Here is a 24,140-nt window from a genome sequence, read left to right on the forward strand (position 1 = left end):
TGATCTATGCCTAGAAGGGTTATGTTCTGCCTACAGGACCATATGGATGCCTAAGAGGGCTATGAATTGCCTACGGGGATATATTGATGCCTAGAAGGGCTAGAGTTGCCTACAGGGCTATATTGACGCCTAAGAAGGCTATGTTCTTCCTACAAGGCCATATTGTTGCCTAAGAGGGCTATGAATTGTCTATAAGCTATGTTGATGCCTAAGAGAGCTATGTGCTGCCTACGGGGCTATATTAATGCCTAAGAGGTCTATGTGACTGCCTACGGGGCTAGGGGACTACCGATAGGGGTGCTGATTGGCACCTTCCGAGCTTATGAGGGCCTGAGTAGGTGGTCTTGTGTGCTGTTTGTACCAACTGAGCTTATGGGGGATTGGTTAGGTTGTTGGGGCTTGGGTCGTGACAGTTATCCTTGTTACACTTGTAGCCATTATTGTTGATTGTTGGCTGCTCGAGTTGATATAATCCTCCCTTGTCGGGATTCTTATTTAGTTAGTAGCGTCCCTATGTTGGACACGACTTAGAGGCTATTTGTATAGGTTTCTTATAACTAAATTGCTTGCTTTTAGCGATTGGATTGTTATTGTTGCCCTTGGGGCTATTGTGGTTAGCTGCAGGAATGTGATCTATGCCTAGAAGGGTTATGTTCTGCCTACAGGACCATATGGATGCCTAAGAGGGCTATGAATTGCCTACGGGGATATATTGATGCCTAGAAGGGCTAGAGTTGCCTACAGGGCTATATTGACGCCTAAGAAGGCTATGTTCTTCCTACAAGGCCATATTGTTGCCTAAGAGGGCTATGAATTGTCTATAAGCTATGTTGATGCCTAAGAGAGATATGTGCTGCCTACGGGGCTATATTAATGCCTAAGAGGGCTTTGTGACTGCCTACGGGGCTGGGGGACTACCGATAGGGGTATATAGGTTGATTGGCACCTTTCGAGATTATGAGGGCCTGAGTAGGTGGTCTTGTGTCCTGTTTGTACCTGCCGAGCTTATGGGGGCTTGGTTAGGTTGTTGTTTTATTATTTTTGATAAGTTTACATTTTAGAGCAGGTCAGTACACTTATCTTATCCTTGATTTATTTATCAGATTATTCCAGTATATCAGGATACCTTCTCATAGTCTATTGCCTTTATACCTCCTCATAGTCTATTTCCTTTCATACTCTGTACATTATTTTTACTGACGCCCCATTGCCTTGGGGGCGCTGCATTCATGCATGCAAGTCTTGACAGGCGACTGAGTAGACCTCCTCAACAGCAGGATTGACTTTTATTCGGTTGGTTAGCCCCTTTCCTTCGGAGCTGCTAGAGTTGGGATGTTTGTTACCTTTTGTTGTATATATCTTTGTGGGTAGGCTGGGGCCCTGTCCCGCTAATTTTTACTAATCTTAGAGGCTTGCAGACTAGTGTGTGGGGGTGTATAGCTACGTTATGGCCATACTGGCCTATGTTGTTGGTTTGCTGAAGCTTGAGATCTGTTTGATGTATTGTATTGATATATACGTGCTTTTAGTTTTGGTATAGATATCATGGTGGCCTCGACGGCCCAATCAAGACTTCTGTGCTAGTTGGCTATTTATTTATATGATCTCCTGGGAGTAGCTGTTTCTTTTATAGATCAGTTGATAGGGGGCTTGCCGGCCGAGGTATTATTTTTAAGTTGAGATATACTTGTTTGTTTTCTTGATTGCGTGTGGCTGCCATGCACTAGCATCAAATAGTTCAGCAGGGTCAGCTCGGGCCTGAGTTTTGGCATTAGGAGCTAGTTGCGTCCCTCGTGTTTGGGGCGTGACCTGCCTTCCCATTTCATAAAGTTGTCTTCGCGTCGTGCAGAGGTCACATACCTCTCTGCCTCAAAAGTTATTTCACGATCAATTATTTTAATGCGTCTCCGCATCACAGACTATTTTCCAAGTAGTGAATTTTTTATCTTTTCTCATGTTTAGCTATCTAAAATCAACCCTAAACATCATGAGATCTTTCCTATTACAAATCACTACCTTGAATCCATAATTCAAGTTCAAGGTAGAGTTAAGAGTTAAGTTTTTGAGAATTCTCTCGAACATTCTAAGAAAGTCCTTTAAGTCCTTTTGAGGAGTCTTCTACAATTTCTAATAACTTGTTTCAAGACTCGAGCAACTGAGTACGAGTGAGGAGAGTGTATTCATGAGTCTACTTATCATTACAAGATCCTTCATACCATGAAGCATAACTCTTGAATTCATAATTCACATTCAAGAGAGAGTTAAGAGTAGAGTTCAAGAAAGCCTCTGAGTTCAATTGTGAATCCATGAAATCAATTATCAATTTCAACTAAGTTTTGAGGAAGTAATTCAGAGAATGAGAAGAGTCGCATACATGAGTTCCATATTGTTAGGTAGATCATCGAGTCAAGTTGTTTCATGCCCATATCTTCGCATGAACGTCGTAAGTTGAGTATCCTTCAAAGAAGTGGTATCTTCAAGTTCTAAGTCTTTAAGTGTTGAGTTCCTAATCCCTTTTGAGAAATATCTTTGAGTCCTTGAGTTGAATATTTCATGCCCATAATTCCGTATGAACACAATAAGTCGATCAGTCTTGAGATGAGAAGTATCTTTGAGTCCTTGAGTTGAGTAGTTCATGCTCATAATTCCGCATGAACCCTCTGAGTTGAGCATTCTTGAAATTAGTAGTATCATTGAAGTTCTTGAGTTCCAAGTATTTGAGTCTATCTATGGTTATTGAAAACTTTGCATTGAGTCGTTCAAGTACATAATTTGGCGTGAACCATATTTTTAAGAAGTCTTTTACAAATGTTTAAACTTTGTTTTAAGACTTAAGCTTTGAAGTTGGGTAAAGAGTAAGAGTAAAGTTCATTTTATTTAAAATGATATATGGGAACTAAGTATTCCCAAGAGTAAATGTTTTCACATCTAAGATGAGAGGAAACTGAGATTTCCGAAACAGTTTTGAGCAAGAAAGGGAACATCGATTCCAAGAGAGCTTTTAAAGCTAAGTTTTGAGTAATTATCTCAAACCAAAGAAAGAAGTTGTTTTAAAAATATATGAGCTAAGTATATTTTGGGAGTAGTATTGAGCACCGATATGGGGATGCGAGTTCATATTAACTCAAGTCTCCATAAACTATGTAGCCATCATGGGTAGTAAATGATCATACTTTTTAGATGACTTCTTAAGATGCTTTTAGCATAGACTAGTGGATCCACTTAGTGAGTTAGGTTCTATACCCCCGGCAAGGTATAGGACGATCCTTGGCAGCGTGAGGTAAAACATTGTATCATCACTTAGGCTCATAGTGGTGGTTTTCGGTTAAACAATCTCCCACATAAACTATATTACTTTATTATATAAGTAAAGTTGAGTTTGTTATTGCAGTTTCTTTAACGAACTAAGTTGCTTGTACTGTTTTATAAAGCTTTCCATATATTGAACGTGTATTGTTGCTTTATATTGAGTTGAGTATCCAGAGTTGAGTACTCAGAGTCGAATATCATATCTTTGAGTTGAGTATCATATCTTTGAGTTGAGTATCTAATCTCTGAGTTGAGTATCGTATCCTTGAGTAGTTCTGAGTTCAGTAAGTTTGAGTAGTTTTAAGTATCCTTGAGTATTCCTTGAGTTGAGTAAGTTTGAGAATAGGTAAGTGTGTTTCTTTTTTTTATATCAAGTTTCAAGCTTATCTTTATATATTAGAATTCCTCTTACATGCTCGTACATTCCACGTACTGAGCCATTTGACTTGCATCTTCTCATGATGCAGACACATGTATTCAGGATTATCAACAGGAGTTTCGTTGATATATCCGAAAGTTCGAGTTAGGTATGGTGAGCCTCTTTGTTTTCGGAGGATTTCATTTACTTTTCAGTTTAGTCAGGATGTCGCGGGTCTTGTCCCGACTTCCATCTTTATCAGTTAGAGGCTTCATAGATAGTCAGTATAGTTGAGCAATATGTATTATTTATTTATTTTATTAAATATTTTAAAGACTTAAGTTGCCTATTTTATGGCGAGTTGAATATATTATTTTATTCTAAGTTGTTCATTTGAGTTAAAGTTTTGAAAAGTTGAGTTTATTGAATTTTATTCAGTTTTTAGCTTTTGCATGCTTAAGTTAGTCTTCCGCTTGTAGTCAGCCAGGATAAGGGTTCGCTTGGGGACCAACAATGGTTCTTGAGTGCCTGCCACGTCCAGGGTGTAGACTCGGATCGTGATAGAAGAGCTTTACTCTTTGGTTACTGTAACTGAGATCCCACCAGAGGGATTGAAGGGACTTGGCACCAAGATCATTGAGGATAAAGATTAAGCTATCAGTAGTGGACAACGATAGACACATTATTTATTTGAGAGTTTCAAAACTTAATTTGTTCTTGGACTAATATGGTCTACTTCGCAATTCAAATTGTTAGATTTGTGAAAAAAAGAGAGAAAAATATCTCTTCTCTCCTGCTTTGGTTCAGCTTTAAAGGTATGTTCTCTTCGATTCTTCTACCCCTCTCTCTTCTAATTGAACCCAAAGTTGATTGCTTTTTTAGAGTCTTGCTTTATTGATAATCATAATATGCGAGGGGCTCCAAAAGTGGATGCGATTTTTTTGTATTTATGATAATTTCTTTTTGAAATTTTGATTTGCATGTTAGTATAATACCCGATTAGCACATGTATTATCTCTTTGATAAATTGTCTTTGTTATTATCTAATTAGTGCATAATCAAATCGTCCTGTTGAAAATTAAACCATCTTGAATATGCACTCAAGGTGTTTGTTTGATGATGTGCCCAAGTTATCTTATTTGATGGACAAGAATTTTGGCACACTCACTTTATTTTAAGCTCTCAATTTGATCATCTTCTTGAAAGTTTAAATAAAGCTAAATGGAACTTAGCCCATTTAGCTACCATCAAACTACACTTCTCATGCCTAAATATCTAAGTAGGATAGCCCTATAAATCTTTTTGATTTCATAAGTCAGTACTCTGATGCAAGTATTTTTCCTGTCTCTGAGCTTTCACTCTACCTAACTTTCCATCAGAATTATCAACATCCTTATTGTTACTTTCGTTTCACGTTATAAGTACTTCTGGTGGTCCTTATAATTCACTGATTTGGTTACTTTTGTTTCACAAATTTTTTCTGTATTCACGATCATCTTCAGAAAGTTTATATGTATTCATTCCGTATAAGTCAGATTTGCTGGTTTATCAATGCCTATTTCTATTGATTTTGAGGGCTATAGTTTCTCAAAAACTTATAAAGAGTGAACTTCAACATACTTTCTAAGCTCATCATAAGTTCAAATTTCTTACGAATCCCAAAACAAACAATTCAAATACACAAAATAAGGTACTAATTTAAGCAACATACAATCGTCAGATATTACTTCATAAGTTGTGGACATTAAATTTCTTTTGTAAAATTCTCAAAGCTCTTGCTGGGGATTTTATCTGCATCAAAAGAAACACGAATGATCAGTGGAGAAACAGGTATGTTCAAACATATATTTTGAGCTTAGTTTTGCAACAAAAAAAGTTCAAGTTATATATACCATTGGTGTAAATCTTTTACATTATCTACAATAAGAAGATATCCGGTGAAATTCCATGAGTGGGGTTTGGAGAGAATATAGTATACACATATCTTATCCCTACCTCATAAAGGTAGAGAGAGGAGAAGTGTAGTAGATTGATTGTATAGATAAAAGTTATTTGTTTGAGACAACCAACTTTGAGTCAAAAAGAGTTGGTAGCATTGTAAAGCCGATATTTTGGTTGAATGAAATCCTAATTTTAACAAAAAAAAAGAAGCTTAACTTCTAACTGGTTGTATCAACATCAGGTATATATATCATGATGAATCTTAAAAAAAAGAAAAGTCTTTCACAACGGAATTTCATCAGTTGGATCTTGAATGAGTGTTTACATAATCTTGTTTTGTTTAAAGAAATAGTGAAATGAATTCTTTTTGGCTACGATAGTGATGTGCATATGTCAGGAGCAATCACATATATATTCAATACATTTTAGAGTGCAATATTAATTCATGTAGATTATTAAATATCTTCAAGATGCAATGTTAATATTTTCATGTATTTCATAGGGTACTACATGAATTATACAATTCTGCAATACGCAGTTTTGGCTGAAAATTTTGTAGTGTTTTGTGAAAGCAGCAAGTCCATTGTGTGATGTTCTTTTCGATCCTGATATGTGATTCAATAAGAATTCTCTTTGTGTATGTGTGTTGCTTCGTATAAAGTTCTTTTCGATCGATTTTTCTTTTTTGATATGCAATTATTGCTTTTATTGAAAGAATATTTGTCTGCCTAATATTTGAGAGTTTTTACTTAATTAAGAGTACTGGTTCATCAACAATTTATATTTCATGGAGTTATGTAAGCATATCCTTTGATCAATTATTTACCATGGTCCATTTCTCTTTTTAAAATCAATTTATTAACAACCCATAGAGTAAGAGCACGTTGCCTGGTAGTAGCCTATTCAAAAAATGGAACTTGGATGAGAAACTTTCCTTTTTGGACTTTTAAGTTAGATAGACCCTTTCCTCTTTCCTTTCGACATCAAATTTGGAATTCGCCTCCACTTCTCTGAACTTATTTCCTAGGCCAACATATCTAATCGTCACTTGCCTAAATTTTATGTTTGATTGTAACTTTACTGTGAACTCTAAGAAGGTATATCTTGAAAAAAAAAATCACATAAGTAAAGACATGTCTTGTGAAAATAAAATAGTAATTTCAGCCCTTAATCTTCTTCTATTCTACATGATATATATGAATGCACTCCACTTAACAACTTCCTATTGATCAATGTCATTCCAATTATTAATTTTAATATACTTATTTGTTCACTCATTTATGTCATTGTCATATAATTTTCAGGTGTGCTCATTTGTAGTTGAGTATTTGACCGTTGTGGTTCATTATTTTACTCTCAGGGTCTAAGCTACTTGGTGGCTAGAGTGACCACTATTACGATCTGTTGTCTGGACATTTGGATTCTAAATCAATTCAAGTAGTTATATCATGAACTCCAACTATGCCATTGTGGCAGCTGTGGAAGTTGAAGATGATGAAATTTTCATGTTTTTATAAAGCTATTAGGTCAACATTCAAATGAATCTAACTGCTTTCACAACTTTGAGCTTAGCCAAAAGACCAAGAAAGATATAGTGATATTTTTTGATGGTATGTTACTATAAAGTGATAATCGACATGGAATGTTTGTTATGAATTTGCTTGGATAAGTCCAGTGTTACTGGACATTATTGGTTTTATATCTGTTTTGTTTTTCATCAGTAGTTGTAATTTTGTGTAGCTCTGTGCAATTTTATCATTGATTTGATTCTTTATAAAATGTTGGGCCTGTGCTAAGCACGAGCCTTTCCTTTCTAGTGTTATTATATGTCCAACACATTCAAACCTTACCATCCATAAAAAAAAAAACATTGATCCATTTTTTTATGTTGGAGCAACCAATAGAAAGAGAGGTTTATTTGAATTACATTTTTGCTAGTTGGAGGACATATTTGAACCAAAACATATTGATAAGGATATTTTTGAACTAAAAACGTAACAAAGATTAAGATAAAACTGACCAATTTGAATAACTTAAAGGTATATTTGATCCTTTAACTATCATTGAAACAAATATTTGTATTGGAATTCTATAATATAAGGATTTTATGTATTAGATTTTAAATACAAAGTGCATCTGTAGTTAGATAACAAATTTTGAGATATTTAGATTAATTTACCCTCAACTTTAAAAATGATTATTATTTAATTTACGGTGCAACCTATTCCCTTTATCTTTATTAATATTAATAATTAAATGGATACCGCCATACCGGACTTGCCAGATCTATTTCCGATCACGATCTGGGTTTTTTTTTTTAAAAAAGATGGCATCGCCGGAATCATTCATGGCCATGTTCTTTACCTACTCTCTCGGTTAATGAAGACGGTGAAGATGCCGATGAAATAAATTTGTTTATTTAATGGAATAATTGCTATTTTTTATAGTCTACTAAACAAAAATTAGATGGATTTGTTTGCTTAATGTGTATTTGAGAGTGTGATAATACGTGATGGATGTATGAAGCCCAGAATCGAACTTTAGCTCTTTGGTAAGGATCTTGTGGAAACAGTGGTGACTCATTCTTCCATGTCTCATCAATGTATTCAAGAATTACAGAGGACTCAAATATTGGGTTTCCAATATGAACAAGTATTTCTTGTGAATGGGATTGTATTTGAGCAGCAATGGACTTTTGTTCATCAAATCTTCTTCCACATACTCATAAGGTATTCCTTTTACTTTGAGAGCTAGTTCTACTCTCTTCACACAAGGGCTAGCCCACATTCCATGAAGAGTAACCCTGTTTTCCTCTTACATTTTCTTTCACAACTAACATCTAATGTTGAACATGTCATATAAATTCTTGAGGTTTTGGTTTAGTCAAAGATACCATACAATTCTTTATTCCTTGAGGACAAAGGAAAATTACTACTTGTCCATCAAGATTGATGACATATGTACTAATGGAGACCACATTTACATTATTTTAATATATTCAACAAAAATTAATTATCTGAATTTGACTTGGATATATATAAATATATACACACTAGCACGGGCCCAACATAGTAGGTCTGCTCTTCCTAAATAAAGTATGTTGAAAATTATATAAACATATCACATCTGCAGACTATACACACCACCACCAAGTCAAAGAAAAGGAAAATGTTCAAAGTTGTTAGAAACATTCAACATTTATAGCCTATCATCGAAGCTCTCTGTAACACCTCAGACCTCAAAATGAAGAAAATCCTAGTTTTCAGAAAAACTGGTGCCAGTACTAACGAAACCACCCACGGATCGTAGGTGGGGTTCCGTCGTTAAGGCCCAGATGTTGATAGTCTCTGATCCCACCCACGGTCGACCAGTACGGTCCATGGTTGGACCTAAGGACCGTAGGTGGGGGTCAGCAGGCAATTGGAGGGAATTGGTTGTTGGGTCAACTTCAAACGGTCATATCTTTTGGCACAAATTGAATTATGTTGTCCATGACCTATCAAGTTAAAGATAACTGAATTCTCTTTCCAACGCCACCGAGTTTGGTAAAATCCAGCTCCGAGTAAAAAGTTATGCTCGTTTTAGTGAAGCCCTATCAGGCAGACCACGAACCACGACCGCAGTCGACGGTTGGTAGTCCAAACGACGGTCCGTAGATCCCTCTGTGGATTGCCTTCGTCAACTTTTAAGTTAGGGTCATTTAGGTCTTTTTCCTATGCGTTGGGCCCTTAAACTACGTCGTTTAATGCCTAAACTACATCGTTTTACTCAGTCGAAGCCTAATAACGTAGTCAGACTTACCCAGAACCCTCATTCTCCAAAAATCATCAAAACTTGGAGTAAAAAGAAGAGGAAATAGTCGACCAAACCTCCCAAGAACAAGCAGCAGGGTTCTTCAAGGTTCAGCCCCGAAATCCAAAGGATTTCTCCGTAGATTTCGTCACCAGATATGTGAGATTTCACTAGTGGGTTCCTTTCATCCACTAGGTCCCAGAATTCAGTCAGTTCCTTGATTCTTCATATCTTGTTTAGACCTAGGGTTTCTAAAACCTTAGATATTTACTATGATTTAGCTGTTGTAGTATCCTAAATCGAAATAGCTTGTTTCTTTGAAAGTTTTTTAGTTCCTTTTATGAAACTCAAAATCTTAGTTTATATAGATTTCTCTTAGTTCATGAATCATACTTTCTAGGTAAGCTAAATAGATAATGATGCTACAAATTTCGAATGTTACATTATCAGTATAGAGATGTTGCATTCTCAGATTGCATGTCAGCATTTTGAACTATTTAGAAATTCGGCATTTTAGTTACATTTGTGTCATATACATATTCAGTTGGGAGTAGACTTAGCCCTTAGTTGGACTAGGGTTCAGCGTACCCTCATGTCCCAGAACTACGTGCCCCCGTAGAAGTATAAGTCCCCTCTGTTGGGCATCAGATTTAGTGATCACGCCAGTCATGCCTTTATACCCTTGGCAAGGTATATTGGGTCCTCTCGATGAGGTGTATACATTGGACTCCACGTTTAGCTCACGTGGTTTATGTCGGTTAATAGTAGATCCCACAGTCAGACTCTTAGTGCATTTGACCAGGTTTTCAATAAATACTTCAACATTCAGTTCAACATGTTATTTTCATGATTAGTACTTGGTCATTGCATTCAGCTTAGCTTTTCAGTTATGTTCCAGTATTTACATTCTTGCTGAGTTATGCTTTGTTCAACTTATATATATTTGTTCAGCTTAGTATCTTGATTTAACGTTTCAAGCACACCTCATCCAATACTAGGTGTTTAACGATCGTAAATCAGTATAAAACTCAACTAAATGAGTTGGGGTCGAATCCCAAAGGGAGTGGTACATGTTTCAAATTTGATTGGGAAGTATAAATATGGTCAAATCAGTCATAGGAATAAAAATTATCGAATAAAGACACCATTCAAATTAAGGGGTGACACAAATGTCAAGTATGGGGTTTTGGTTTTGATTATCAACTACAAACTAAACAGTCACAAAACTACGAATTAACAATATAGAGACAGATTTTTGGGATGTGATCGATTATAGGAAATTATAGGCATATGGGTAATTGCAACTATTAGTAAATAGCTAGATATTAGTGAGTAGGCTAGACTATAAGGGAGGTAATTTTCTCTCGAACATCAACAAACATGCAAAATAAGAGCAACCCACACCTTAATCAATTCACTCTCTCGAGTTGAATATGTGGGAGTGGGTTTAGGATTCACTCTCTCGAGCTAAACCCAGGTCAACCCAATACCCACAAACCATCAATCAACCCACAAACCATAAATCAATAATTTTAGTTCTAAAACCTCCCTCTCGAGCAAGCCAAAACACAAACATAAATCTGCATTTGCAACTACAATTCTTAAATTAAACCACAATTAATGATTGAACTCACTTTTAAATAGCATTTAAACTAACAATTAGCAATACCCATAAACTAAATCATCCCATAATCACATGATCACACCCCAAGAACTGGGGTTTTAGCTAGACATCATAAAAAGGTAAAAACAGTTACCAAATTGATTATCCATCAACTGGGTAAGAGTGATTTCATCCTTACAATGCTCCAATTTGATGAATCTCAAAGACCCACTTCCAAATTCTCAAAAGTGAAGTTCTTCAATCCTTCAAAGCTAAGGAAAAACTCTAGAGAAAACTGACTCCATGTACTCAAAAGTTAATAATATGATCTAAGATACTAAACTAAATGTTCAAAAACATATTTATAGTCGCCAAAAATATACCGCGAATGGGCATTCAACGAAGTAAGTCGTGCTCGCCGAACCACTCGCCGCCCTTTTATCTCTTTCATCACCTTTACTCTTTTTCATTCAGCATCCTTGGGTCCTGTAACTTTGGGAGATCTATCACTGCTTCGCGAAACTGCTCGGTGATTCGTCGACTGCTTCTTTCTATCCCCGACTTGGTTTCTTCCATCAGGGCTTGGCACACTGGAACTTTAGGCGGTCAAATAGTCGTTCGGCGATTCGCCAAGTGACCTTGGTGATCACCAAACTTGCCTTTCTTCATTCTTTCAGTTTGTTTTGTTTCTTTTTGCATGTTAGTGTCCTTGCTTTGTTCCTCAATCCATGTACCTGGAAATCAAGGATTTTTCATCAGTTTATGGCACAAATCAAGCATTTGAGGACACTAAAACTATATAAACAAATCCCCAAATGAGTCCAAATCTCGGGCTCATCATATCTATATCCTTCATTCTCAGTCTATTTCAAGTATTGACGCATACTCTGCACTACATCCTTTCATGATGTAGGTTAAGGTACTCAATATCTAGATCCCGCTTAGATCGATTCCCGGTCCACATTTCAGCAGCTTCAATGGTGAGTCCTCATACTTCGAGGACAATAGACATGCTTTCATTTTAGTCTTTTTATTTAGTTTTTAGTTTGGTTAGAGTTAGCTGGGGGTGCATGTCCTAGCAACTCAACTTAGTTAGAGGCTTTTTAGATATAGTAGTAGAATCAACTTGAATTGTTAAGTTTATCTTTCAGTTGTTATTAAACTCATAGTATGTTTTATACATTCATACTAGTTAGGGTTTTCCCCATTTTTGGTTATCCATTGTTTTAGCTTCCGCATAGTGCATGTTTTATTAAGTTATTCTCAGTATGCTTGATATATGCCAGACACAGGGTTAACTTGGGGTCAGTCGTGATCCTAGGTCCCGTGTTACATCAATGGGGTAGTCTCGGGGCGTGACACTCTCAACTTCACTATCCTATGTGGATTTATGATAGTTTCAGTTCTAGTGATTGTGTCCTGACATCCACTTTCTTGATATATATCGTCTACCTTACTTTTTTTCATTTATGATTGTCTCCAAAAATTTCAGTAAGTGAGATAATGTTGTTTTCAGAATTTCAATTCATCATCTCCAAATTTTGATACTCTATTTTATTCCCTTGGGCTAGTGTAAACATTTCACAAGGCTTAACATCATGAGACGGATGTGAACTTTTTGCCTCTGTACTAATATCAAGAATTTGACCTTTTTGTGCTAAAAGCTTTTCATCATCTTCCAACTCTTGTCCCAAAAAAGTATATTCTTTACTTGCAACCTGATGCACAACTTTTCCTCCTTCTAAACTCCCTCTGTTATGAAATTCTGAACAATGTCAATTCCAGCTTTATCCTCTTCTTTACTGTTGGAACCTGAATCATCTCAACATTTTTATGTAAAGATTTGGTTCTCTGTCATCCCAGCTTGTATGGCATTCTCAGACACTGATTCATAATCCAAAATATCCGAGATTCTAACTTCTGGAGCACTATCTAACCTATCATACACTAAAGCATTAGGAATTCTAAAGGCACCTGAAACTCATTGTCTTCTAGAACACCAGTGATCAAGTACCCAACATCTTCACTATCCCAGGACAACTGTGTAACTGGAATGCCTTGAATTTCACTATCAACAACTTTAGTACCGGAAAGGGAAATATCTTTATTAGACCCATCCATAGATGTCTTGTAGCTAGCTTATCCACAACAAAAGGCCAATCACTATATTCATCATGTCCTAGCATGATTTCTGTATATAGGTCAGTTAAAGAGTCATCATAATCCTCCACACTGCTACCTTTTTGAACAATTTCTTCATCTCACATGAGCTCTGCAAAAAATTGGAAAAAGAGCATAGCAAAAGATCATTTTTACTTTATATATAATTGTGAAAAACAAATATAAATACATAACATTGGAAGTGTTTTGTAACATTGATAATGTCATCCAACATGAGTGATACACTAACTTTTATTTTTCGTGTCTATATATCCATCACCTCCTGGAGGAGCCAAAATTAGTTTGGAAGTGTTAATAATTCACAATAAAATTTCTGCAAGTTCATATAAATTATCTATTTCACTAACAGGGAATAGCCAAAAAATCATTGTGCAAGAAATGAGAAACAAAGAGTCAATGGTCAAAAACACACCTAAAATATTCGACATTTGAGTTTCATTTCTAAACTATGAACTATCACCAACTATTTGTCAAAACACACGTTAACCATCAATAATTCACTTCTCTACGTGAATCGATGGAATATTCCATGTAAGAAACTCATACACATGATAGTTTAAGTAAGTTTTTCAGCCTTCACTCCTGACACAAATAAACATAAGTGGTGAATTTTCGAAGCAACAAATATGGATTCCCTATTTTGACATACTTCTCAAACACTAACAAGGTTTTCATTTCTTTCCAACATTCTTGCGGAGTTGGTCGTAAAGATCAGCAAAAATTGTTTATAAATGTCTACATTCTTCTAAGAGTTGAGCATGAAGGTGTTCTTGGCTATATGTATTATGCCAAGTGCAAATATAAAAGACAAATAACGTCAAGAAGACATGTGAAAGTGCATAAAGAACCTTGTCAACTGCCATAATTGGCATAGGAGGACAACTCCTATTTTTATCCCAAATTATTTAAAAGACTTTCAATCTAACACAAGCTAAAATTTGACAATTTATCAGATTTTCTGTTATTGAACCTCTCAAGTTCCGTAAAAGGTATTATGTAATAACCACACTGATAGGGTAGAAGATACATAAGAGGCAAAGAAGTTAAAAGTAACTATCATGTAGATGACATGTCATCTTATTTGGTGTAACCAAGCGCTTTTAGAATAAATTTTCTGAACTTCTAGAGATAAAAACCAACACACATAAAATAAAGACTTATTAGAAGCGGATTAGGTAAAACATTATATAGAAAAATACAACATTTATCTTACAAATACGATAGGGGACAATCAAGTGAGCAGAAAACTGAAGTGACACCATCTTGATAACGTGCGTAAAAGGCCAATTTAATCAGATAAAAGAAAGAAACATTTACCTCATATAATCTTAATTGCATCCACAACTATAATATCCAAGCTTTCATTGGCAAATTTGAATTGTTTAAGGTAGTGGTTCACCCCTTGTCCTTTAAGAGTCTAGTAGAGTACCTAGAGGTTGAGGATGACTGAAGGAAAACCTCAAACACAAATCATTTCAAAATGATGAAATCGAGATCTAAAAGTAAAAAAGTTAGTCCAAGAGGACCAAATTGCTTATTCATAGAGGAACATACCATGGGATCTTCACGAAAGGAAAAATGTCAAGTAGCTTGCCAAAGAAGGGACCAATAGATATGTAAGATTATCATTTCGTCGAATCCTCATCGGAAATTTAAGATGGATTCCTCTTTATCAGACAAATTAGAGGCCAAAATAAAGATTAATGTTATTTCACCCGTCGTCTTCCATGCTTATGAGTCTTGAGCTTTCACAAATAGTAGGAACTTCAAATCTTTTGATTATTCGGTCCATATATTCTCTAAAATAAATGGAGAGAGAGAATAGAGTAGCCAATCAGATCTTATACCTCACCAATAAATGATTCCAGACCCATTTCATGTGAGAAAAATTCAGTTATCAATTGCTTTTGACGTTTCTACCTAGAGATTTGATTCGAAATCACTCTTACAGATGTTTAATAATCTAGGAAGAAAAAATGACAACTCAAAAGAAATAAGACATTGATGAAAAAGGAACTAACGAAAATTTGTAGAAACATTCCATGCGTTGATGTGGAAAGAAAGGAACTAATGGTGTTTCGGGGGTAAAGCGACATCTTGTTGTTTTAGTCTAAAAATATTATTGTGTACATTGGTATATACTTTGTATATGTATGTGATTGTTTTATGGAACAAAATTTTCAAGAGAATGAGCAACAAAGGGTACATTCTTGACATATAGAATAGACATTTTTTTCATAATGTAAGATTTGTTGATGTATGTCAGAGAGCTGACCTACTATTGAAATATAAGAACAAAATCTGGATCTTTTAGTTCTTTCTAAAAATACTTACAAGCCAAAAGCTGAAAATAACACCAAATATTTTCTGAATTTTGAGAACACGAACCGAACTGCATTCTAGAACCCCATCTAACATAGAGAACAATTACTAGAAACAAAATAACATTAGCTTAATAAATAGATTAAGTCTGGAAATATATTATATAGAGGAAAAGAAGCAAAGCACGAACCATATGATCCATTTGTAGGGTCAACAACATACTGATATGAAAATTCCTAAAGCCGCATCCTTGTATATAGCTTCTGCGAAGGATCTCCCTTCTCCATCATAATTAAAATACTACAGACAATGAAAACACAAAGTTAATTACGAAACTGTTGTCTTTGCAAATCAATTTAAGTGGGATATGCAAAATATGAAACATACCAACACAATAATTCAAAAAAAATATGTGACAGCGCAACAAGTACTTAATTAGTAAAATATGATACTTGCAACACATGTAGACATTATGCAGTTAGGTTTATCCAAGTAATAATATATACGAATGTGTCAACGTTAGTACGCTCTGTGACATCCCTTAGCAATTAGTAGTGCAAACTAAGCAACTCTGTTATGTAATTAACAGAACAAAATAATGCAGAGTGTTGTATGATTGTCATTTACCACATTGACATATTCCTTGTGATGCATTTACATGTGCTTATTACCATCACAACCATGGTGCATATGTGTGTGCACCTCAAATATGTTTTCCCTTTGTTGGTGATAGTTGATGAGTGTGTGACGCTGTGACTTTTTTCAATTATCCTCAAAGATCTTGAATGGTTTAGGCATCCATTGTTGCTTTTGATGTACTAGCTGATTGGTAAATTTTGATCTTGTAACAAATCGGTTTACAATCTGATTGTAACTGAGTGTTACCATTGCAGTAACTGGTAGGCCCCTGGTTGACTTAAGTAGACCATTGAATTACTCAGAACTATTTATTGTCAGCATGCCCCATCTCCTACCTCCATCCTTGTGCTATGTCCATTTGTCAAGATCATTCTTCATTAACCATACATATGCTTCCGCATTGAACTCCTTGATCATCTACATTTTTTCCAAAAAAAATTCTCCTGATTGTGATTTGCAGCTGCCCATAAAAGGTTGTACAAAGTCACATTTAAAAAATAAAATACTGTCCTTCAAATGTCTTAACAAAAGTGATGGAACTCAAATGGGGCCTGCCAATTTGGAGAATTATAAACGGATAAAAGTATTTCATGATGCCTATCTGATATCAATGCTACACCTCTACGATCCTTGATAATGTGCAAGTGCAAATGATCCAAAAATAAAATCCATGTCTCCATGCTCTCATTCACAACTACTATAAATGTCAAAAGTAATATTGAGCCGCTACCGTCCGTTGCAATCGCAATCAACAACTATATATCATATTATTCATAGACATATGTTCTGTCTATTAATATAACAGGACGACAAAATACAAACCCATCAATCCATGATTTAAAAGTCCAAAACACATAGTTGAATACATCTTCAACGTCATCGATACACCGCTCTGTTTTTCACTCAACTATTGTTTCAATATTGAAGTGTTTCAAAACTTCCATGGACCTTGACAACGTGGCAAAAGAACCCTCCCAAGTACCATAGATTTTTTCAAAAGCACGTTTGCGACCAAGATAGACTTTTCTTCTGTTTATTGAAATGTCATATGCTTTAAGAACAATGACAGTCCTTGATGGGAAACCTGAAAAGTAAAAATAATATTAATTATCAAATAAAAAAATGAATATTTTCTTATTAAAGGAAAATGATCTAAGGATAAACTAGTACCTTGGTATTTTTCTATATCAGTACGGAGGACAGAAGTAATCATCTCAACATCCAAGTTCAAATGTCCTTCGCGGCACGTACCCATATCACATGTATGTTCTTTAATGTATTTTTCAACTTTTCACATGTTAGTATGTTTATCATTAAAAGAAGCCAGTCAAAATTGACATTCTTGTTCTGCACACTTGCAAACAAGTCGCCATGATTTCTTTGTTGATTTAATAACAGAGTACTCCCTCGCTATCTTTAAATGTAGAAGCTTAACTGCTCTTTGCAACTGCTTCTTTGAATTGAATAACATGCCTTTTTAAATATTAATAGCACCATTCATGAAATGGTTCAAGCCACGTACATTTTGATGTATATTCATCATGTGTATCGCCAAATATATCTGGACCATCTAGGAGATGATCAAGATAAGGAATTTCATGAGAACAAAACTCAGCCATACATATCGTGGGTTATGTGATTACTAACTGTTGAGTCGGTAGTGGAAAAAATTCTTCACCATCAAACAGATTAATGGACATTTATCTTGGCGACCGATTGGGCGTCAAAAAATCATGATCACTAGATGATGCCTCAAATGAAATATTATCTCCTGATACCTCAGCATTAGACAAATCATCACTATCACTAGCTTAAGGTGAGCCATAATTTGAAAGGTCACGATCATCAATATTCACAGATCAATTGGCTCATCTTGTGTGATATTTTCTCTATATGTGTAAAAAGTATAAACATTTGCCTCATACAATCAACTTACTTAAATAAAAAAAATCAAGTATTGGACATACCGATAATAGTCATCTGCATCAAAAGTAGGTCAGACATGAAAATTTGAGGATGTCCCAACATTTTCCGTTATTTCGAAGTGTGGGGACTAACCAAAATAATTATTTAACCATAACTTGGAACAATATTCCTCTCTTGCAGAAGTAAACCACTACAAAATATATAATAATAATAATAATAAATCTTATAAATTAATAAATAATAGACAAAATCAACAAATAATACTCAAAGCATAATTTTTAAGCATTAACAGTCACTTTCATTGATAGTTTCGTCCAAATCAAAATCATATCGACCGGTAAGAATACTTTGGTAATGAGTCATGTTAGGAAAATCACTAGATTGAGTTATAAGAAATCCATCAAGACTATTATGATTTTCTAATCGAGGATGGACATCGACCGATAAAGGAGAACGTTGTTGACTAGTCTTAGGCTCCTTCATAACATAGATTTCATGTGTTGTCAACTTGATTTGATCTATGTAGTCATTTGGAACCCTCAAAAAGTATGTCAATGATTCGTTATTATAGATAATCCACTCTCCAAAACTTACTTGTCCTTGTGATAAAAATGAAGTAGGGTATTTTACAACTATAATTAAATTATAACCAACACTATTTATACCCATTCTTTTATAAATTGATGAAAGAAATTTATGATATCAGACATTAATTGAATATTTAACTTTGTGTTTGTGTGAGATCCCGTGGTTCTTTCGCATAATATGTGTATCATTGAATGAGTGTATGAGGCTTATATGACTTGGTGTATCATTACCAGAGAATAAGGTTACAAAGGGGAGGTAAAAAAAAATCAAAGAATTAGACTAACGTTATGGGTCAAGGATGCCCTTAAACAAGTGCGAGTTAAAGAATGTCTATTCTAATAGCCCGCCCGTTCAAAACGCTTAAGTTAACCGGTACCTTTGGGGATAAGACAAAGAGTGTGTTATATGCTAATAAGGATGTTTTATAAGGTGATATAGTCGCCCAATGATCGCAAGTTAAGTTTTGAAGTCAAGCAAGTTGAGAAATAAAAAGTTGGCAAAAGTTAAGAGTAAGTTTCTTATTTAAATTTTCTGAAAATTGGGTTTAAATGTCTCGGAGCTTTTCTCCCAATATATAAAGCTTTAGAAGAACCCCAATATATGAAATCGAAGGTCTACAAGTTTAATTTATAAAGCACTAAATCATTCGTCCATACAACTTCAGAATTGAGAGATATTTAGATTTTACTGAGACTGCACAAGCAGGCACGTGAAGGTGATCGAAGGTCTACGAGTCTACTTTCTAACGCACTAAATCATTTGTCCATAAAACTTCAGAATTGAGAGATATTCAGATTTTAGTGAGACTACACAAGCAGGCACGTGAAGGTGGCCCCTAGCCCATATGTCGGTTTAGCTTTATAAGATCAGATTTCCCTTCGTTTTATCTCATTATTTTCGACCAAAATAAGAACAAAACAGTCATAAATCCTCTCTAAAGGTTCACCTATCATCCAAGCAAAGATTTACAAGATTTCAACGTGGTTTCACCCTCGGAACGTTCACAGAGATTGTGTTATTTCTTTCCTCCTCGTTGGTTGTAATTTAAAGGATTCTTCATGGTGAAGGAGTCTCATTTTTTTATGTGGTGTTGTTGTTGTTTGGAGGTAATAATTCTCACCCTTCATTTTATTGAGTGAGTCCAAGTGATAGCTTTGCTATATAAGCAAGAACACTAATAGATGGTTGGAAAAATCGTATTTGGATAGTTACGTGATGTTAGGCTGTTTTGAAGTATTTTTTGATATTGTTGTTGCTGGAATTTTTTTGGAAATGCTTTGTATGTGTGTGGTTCTTGTTGATATGAGTCTAGAAGAGAAGAAGAAGTATAGATGTATATTTAATTGTAACATAAATTAGTGTAACGTTGGTTCTATTATTGCATTGTAATTTACAAATTGTTTTTTCTTGGTTCAACGTCTTGCGTTTAAAGAGACTGTTTGATATTGACAAGACATGTTAATGTACTGCAAGCTCCATCAAGTTTAAGTTTAGGTTTTGTCCTTTTAAGCTATTATTGCATATGAAGAGAAAGACTTGACTCCAAATGTAATTATTGGACGAACGTATAGGGTGATGATTGGAAGCGGCGAGTTCAAGTTATTATGGTTATATTGAATAATTATAGGACTGTATTATACATATTTTTTTTATGGATTTAATGGTTTGAAGACTCGTGGTTAGGATTTGGTTATGATTATTTTGGGTTGGAAAAGAGGGGTGTGGCCATACGCCGAGTTTTAATTGTTGTGCAGGCATACTCTATTTGGTTGTTGTTGACAATTGCGTAGGCCTCCACTTGTTAATAACTTCTGCAAAAATGTATGTTATGTCATTAATTTGAGGTTGTAATTTGGAGAAGAGAAGGTAATGAAGCATACATTTAAAAATGGTCTGTCGAGCTAATCACTCTGCTAGTGAGCTCTAAATTTCTACTTTGACCCTGACGTGTTAATATTATGCCTGTAATGGTTGTGTTACATGATTTTATGTAGACTACATACTGTAAGGAAGGGGGTACAATCCATATTGATACAACAAGACCCAAATCGAGGTATGTTAAGGCTAAGCACTGTACTTCCTTTGAGCACGAATTTTGGAATCCTAACTCGTCAAATATTGTTTTACTACTCTATAACTAGAAAGACCTTTGATGAAAGGCGTTGATATTGCAGCTAGTGTATTTTTGTGACTCCATTATGTTGCTATTCCACTCGTTCGGTTAGATAGGGTATTTGGTGTCTTTATGTCATTTTGTTGATTCTCTGGACTATAGGTCCATGTGTACATATTCTTATTCTTCTTTAGGTGTAGTAACTAAAAATGATTAGAGATGAACAATATGAATTTGAAATCAGTCCTCCTTCCTCGCTAATTTATATTTTTGAAAACTTTAAAATAAACGTCGATCTCCAAAACTCTTAAATATAAATCGTAGGTTTAAACTACTAAAGTACGGGTTTTTTTTGAAATACTTTCTTTTACAAATCACTAAGGAAACATATAGAGATACTAAGTGAAGAACTTTAAGCTCTTTGTGAACATCCTCAAGTTTAAGTTGCCTTTCTAAATCCAAGTTAAGTGCTCCAGTTTAATCTACAAGTATATAAGTTTCACGAGATATTTACATGTGATACGAAAGTGATTACGAGATTATGAGGACAAGAGTACCAATGAGCCAAGATTGGCAACATGATTCAGGTAACACATGCATTACAGATCCATGACATTACATGCTATGCATTCTACTTCCGAGCTATAATCGGAAGGTATGGGGCCTATTGCCTATATTTATACGTATGAGACACAGATGACCACAAGTTGGCGAATATGATCCCGGTTCGCTACCGGAAGGCACCACCATTGCTAGCACTTGGTTGGGTATGACATGCAGTTGCATCTATATACACACACACACATATATATATATATATATTCACGACATACGATTATGCGAGCATACCATGCATATTTAATTTATATAAGGTTTGATGTCAGCCCTGGCGGCTACCAGAGTTTCTATTCAGGTGGTATCTTTATTCCCCTTTTTACAGTAACTATTTATTATTCTATTTTCTGCCTTACATGCTAGTACATTTTTATTCGTACTGACATCCCGTTGCCTGGGGATGCATTCTTGTTTCGTGCGTGCAGGTCCAGGTAGGGATTCTGATTCACCCCTCTGCTAGGATTTGGGGTTCAGCTGTGAGTTGGTATGCTCCACTTCTTCCTGGAGCTTTCATAGGATGTTACTTTTATTGTACTGTTTGGGTATAATCGAGGCCTTGTCCCGACCAGTGCTTATGTCACTCATAAAGTCTATTATGGACGCAGTATTCTGGGTTTCTTTCTGCAGCTTCCAGTTTCCAGCCACATAGGCTTGGCATGTATATATTTGGCATGCATAGATATGTATGTATATGTGTATATCTTCATTGTAGCCTTGTCGGATAGCTAGTACCTTATTATCTTTGGCTTGTCTACCTTCGTCTATATGACTTACCGATATTCAGGTTATGACCTTATGGGTCCAGTCATAGTATTTTAGATGTTATGCTGCCCGACCTTCTAAGCCCTCAGTTGAGTCAGTTGGTATGTTTATGTGGCTAACTTGATTGCTTAAGGTGTCGAGTGCCAGTAACGCCTTCTCTAGTTTGGGGCATGACAGTTTGTGAGGACAATTATGATAAACGGTACTTCCGTCATGTATAATTTCGCCATCCTAATAAATTAAAACTCTAACTTTTGGTTCAGAAGACATTTTTTTTGTGATTGAAATGAAGAAAAATAGAAGATTAAAGATGTTGAAGGTGTTATGTTTGAATGCCCTTAAATAGAGCCTCGAGGAGTTTTCAGATTAAAAAAAATAAAAATACATGATATAATATTTTTTTTCCATTTTTATGATATGTCAAATCAATATAACTGTAAGACAAACACTAAAAAAGCTGCATAAAGAGACAATTTAATGTAAAACAAGAAAAATATTCCTTTTTGTAGAATAATTTTTTTTTTCCACTTTAAAAAGTGTAAAAAAAGCTTACACTTTACAAAGTGTAAGAAAAATTTACACTTTATAAAGTGGAAAATCAGTTATGTTTTATATTAAAATATAGACGTTATCAAACTAACGGAAACTGTTTGGAATATTAGACAAAACAGAAAAAAAAAATCTATACTAAGCCTATTTTAATTACTTACTAAAATAGTGGCTTATTTTGATTAATTTTATCTCTTTGTAGCTCAAATATGTTCCCGAATCTTTATTTTTATAGGGCATAAACTTGGTTTTTCATATGATGGTGAAATATGTTTGACTAAAAACTCTAGTTCGCCGGTCGGCCGCCTCTTTCTCTCTCGTCACCGAACCAAACCCAGTCAACGACTCAGCTAATGCTATTCTACCATTTACATATTTTCTTATTTGTCCTTTCTCCGCCTGTAGGGTTTCATGTTAGTGAAAAGAAGGTATAAAAGAGTTGAATTGGTTTATTGGGTTTTCATGGGAGTATTGATTGAGTTACTCAGAGACCTAAATTGACCAGCATGTATATAATTGACTTGTACTGATTTGGTATCAAGCAAATGAATGCTGTTGTGATTCCTAAACATGTTGCCGTTGTATTAAAATGTCAAAATAACCCATTAAGGGCACTAGAAATATTCAATTCAGTGGAAAAGAAACATGGGTTTAGCCACAATTTGTTTACATACAAATGTATTGTTGAAAAGCTTAGTTATTATGGAGAGTTCAAGGCGATGGAAGGTGTCATTGAAGAAGCCAGGAAGAATATTGATAATAGGTTGTTAGAAGGGATGTACATTACTGCTATTAGAGGTTATGGAAAGAAGGGGAAAGTTCAACAGGCGGTTGATGTGTTTGAGAAGATGGATTTTCTCATTTGTGAGTCATCTGTTCATTCGTTTAACACATTCATGAATATATTGGTCGAACATGGTTATTTTAAACAAGCCCATAAAGTTTATATAAAAATTCTGGAAAATGGTATTTCTCCTGATGTATATACCTTTACTATTAGGATAAAGTCATTTTGTAGGACAAACCGACCTCAGGTTGCTTTAAGGCTTTTGAATAACATGCTTGAATATCAAGGATGTGAATTTAATGCAGTCGCATGTTGATGTTTCCGTAATCAAGACACAACTTCCAATGCAAGTGTCTACGATCATACAATAGTAAAATAACCCAACCAAGGATTGGGGTCGAGTCCCAAGGGAATGTGCTTGAGAATTAATAAAAAAATAAAATTAAGTTCTAATTAGTCATAGTTAAAAACATTATCGAATATAAACATGTTAAATCTAACGGGTGATGCAAGCGTCAATTATCAATGGAGTTTGTGACAAGTAAGCAAAAACAACAAAAATGCAAAGAATACTAATCAAGGAGATGGGATTCTTGGGATGTGATAGGAATACGGGTTAGACTAGACTATTGGGTACATGCTTTTGATAGTAAAT

At 35.1% G+C, this 24,140-nt stretch overlaps 2 pseudogenes; both read left to right on the plus strand.

Moving 5' to 3' along the window:
- Positions 1-4,358, plus strand: part of LOC102586892 (60S ribosomal protein L31-like) — a 16,559-nt pseudogene extending 12,201 nt beyond the window's left edge.
- Positions 4,359-23,243: 18,885 nt separating this feature from the next.
- Positions 23,244-24,140, plus strand: part of LOC102587232 (putative pentatricopeptide repeat-containing protein At1g74580) — an 11,856-nt pseudogene continuing 10,959 nt past the window's right edge.

The sequence above is a fragment of the Solanum tuberosum genome, unplaced genomic scaffold (assembly GCF_000226075.1).
Source record: "Solanum tuberosum cultivar DM 1-3 516 R44 unplaced genomic scaffold, SolTub_3.0 scf00395, whole genome shotgun sequence".
Classification (NCBI taxonomy): domain Eukaryota; kingdom Viridiplantae; phylum Streptophyta; class Magnoliopsida; order Solanales; family Solanaceae; genus Solanum; species Solanum tuberosum.